A 2,500-nucleotide genomic window follows, 5' to 3' on the forward strand; every position below is an offset into this window, starting at 1 on the left:
TCCATTCCCACCCCACTCCAGGGGAAGGATACTGCAAAATCTCCATTCCCACCCCACTCCAGGGGAAGGATACTGCAAAATCCCCATTCCCTCCCCACTCCTGGGGGGAAGGATATTGCAAAATCTCCATTCCCTACCCACTCTAGGGCCAGCCAGAGATTTTACTTGCCGGTTCTCCGAACTACTCAAAATTTCCACTACTGGTTCTCTGAACTGCTCAAAATTTCCGCTACCGGTTCTCCAGAACCTGTCAGAACCTGCTGGATTTCACCCCTGGAACAACGCAAGGAGAACCAGCGGTTAGGGAAGCACCCTTCACATTTTTCAAGTAACACAACAGCAATGACAACACAACGACAACACGTTATTGATCGTTCACTTGACCGTACCAAAAAGCTATAAAAACAAGAAAAGAGCAGGACATATTCGTAATAAATCATTACCTCTGCATTCAGGAAACCGCAAATTCTCATAAAAACACAATAGGAGCAAATAATGAAGATTTAAATTGCAGGATGTAGAAACCCTACCAACTGACCTTGTCAGCTGTCAGGAAGACAGAATATTTATTAGAAACTGACTATCCTTCATGTCTCTCTGCTTCTGCCATCAAGCCCCCATCAATTTTTCACATAAAGACAGATTATTTTGCTGATTTCCTAGTGGGACCATGAGAAAGGGACTGAAATAGGCAAAATTGAAGGACATCATTAGGTGTGAAAGATCAGGTCCACACCTGAAGATCCAATTAATTAATGATTTATTGCTAAAAGTCCGTGCACAGGAATCTTCTCAACCAAGGGTGAGCACTTGTTTGTTGCTGGTAACTAACAAGCATCAATTTACGCTCATCTGAGTGAGTTTCTGCTCTGCGTCTCCCACCTGGACTTGCCCTGAAATTGCTAAGTTCAAAAGGAGAATTGACTTCATTTGGTACCCAGGCACAAAGCTTCTTGGAGGAAAAAGTAGGAGGGAGTTGGAGAAAAGAACATAGAATTAGGAATAATAAGGTTGGAGGGGGCCTTGGAGGTCTTCTAGTCCAACCCCCTGCTTAGGCAGGAAACCCCACACCACTTCAGACAAATGGTTATCCAACCTCTTCTTAAAAATTTCCAGTGTTGGAGAATTCACAACTTCTGGAGTCAGGTTGTTCCACTGATTAATTGTTCTAACTGACAGGAAATTTCTCCTTAGTTCTAAATTACTTCTCTCCTTGATTAGTTTCCACCAGGGGTGAAATACTCCCAGTTCGGACCGGATCACCCAATCTGGTAGCGATGGTGGGGGTAGTTCGGAGAACTGGTAGCAAAAATCCCTGCGCACCGAAGGGCCGAAGAGGTTGTAGGGAAAAAAAATGCTTTTAAAAGCCTCTGACGATCCCAGCTGTGTTACCTGATCGTCAGAGGCTTTTAAAAGCATTTTTTACAACCTCTTGTAGAAAAAATGCTTTTAAAAGTAAAAAAAAAAAAAAAGTTGGCCACGCCCACCCAGGCACATTACCCCTCCCACCAAGCCACGCCCACAGAACCGGTAGTAACAAATTTTACATTTCACCACTGGTTTCCACCCATTGCTTCTTCGTCCTGCCCTCAGGAGTTTTGGAGAATAGCTTGACTCCTTCTTTTTTGTGGCAACCCCTGAGATATTGGAAGACTGCTATCCTGTCTCCCCTGGTCCTTCTTTTCATTAAACATACCCAGTTCCTGCAACCGTTCTTCATATGCTTGAAATAAAATGGAGGCTGTCTTACAAGGAAAGATGGTCTCTGTTTATTTTGTTTCCAGAAACTTCAGTGACAGCAGCATGTTTCTGGGGTTGCTGACATAATGGCCAAGGGATGGATGGATTTTTATAAGGTTCTGGGCTTTGGTGATTGAGATGCTCCAGGAGGTTGTGCAGTGTACTGAGCCTTGTATCTTTTGCTACTTCAATGGTGCTGGGTTAACCCTATTATATCCTAAAGGTCAGGTCCTGTCCTTGAGAGTTTGGGTATGTGTGTGTGTAAATTTTTAATCCCATCAGCTCTAGCCTTTTGTGTTAGCTGTGGCTGAAGGAGTTTTATTTATGAAAAGGATATCCTAGCTCTCTTCTTCTTCATCATCATCATTTGACCTCATAATCCCTTGCAGGTGGAGTCTGGGCAACTAAATGGAACTAGCAGAGTGTTCCAGAGTGTAGCAGAGTCCAATCAGGAGGCTGTGGGTTCGATCCTAGGTAGAGGCAGATATTGCTCTCTCTGGGCACAATGAGAATATATCTGCTGAACAAAACTCCTCATTGGCAACAGGAAGGGCATCCGGCCAGTAAACATTCAGCTAGCTCCATTCAGTTGCCCAGACTTCACCCCGCAAGGGATTATGGGGTCATTAAAAGAAGATGATTACAAAAAAATAAATAACTGGAGATACACTTTGCTTCCATCAAGATTGGAAAGCTCAATTTTAAGAGCAGTGAAAAGGGATGATTTTCCTGCTTATGGCATGTTCTCACATTAGTTGCA

The 2,500-nt window shown here is 43.6% G+C and overlaps 1 long non-coding RNA gene across 1 annotated transcript in view; it reads right to left on the bottom strand.

Annotated features, from left to right (window-relative positions):
• LOC148112959 (uncharacterized) overlaps positions 1-2,004 on the bottom strand; it is a 2,377-nt gene extending 373 nt beyond the window's left edge. The window contains exons 1-2 of the long non-coding RNA XR_015728796.1: positions 1,697-2,004; positions 539-682 (exon numbers count right to left, since the gene is read on the bottom strand). This is a non-coding gene — a long non-coding RNA (uncharacterized LOC148112959). The remainder of the gene's footprint in view (positions 1-538; positions 683-1,696) is intronic.
• Positions 2,005-2,500: the final 496 nt, after the last annotated feature.

This window comes from Pantherophis guttatus, chromosome 7, assembly GCF_059756535.1.
Source record: "Pantherophis guttatus breed Tessera chromosome 7, ASM5975653v1, whole genome shotgun sequence".
In the NCBI taxonomy this organism is placed as follows: domain Eukaryota; kingdom Metazoa; phylum Chordata; class Lepidosauria; order Squamata; family Colubridae; genus Pantherophis; species Pantherophis guttatus.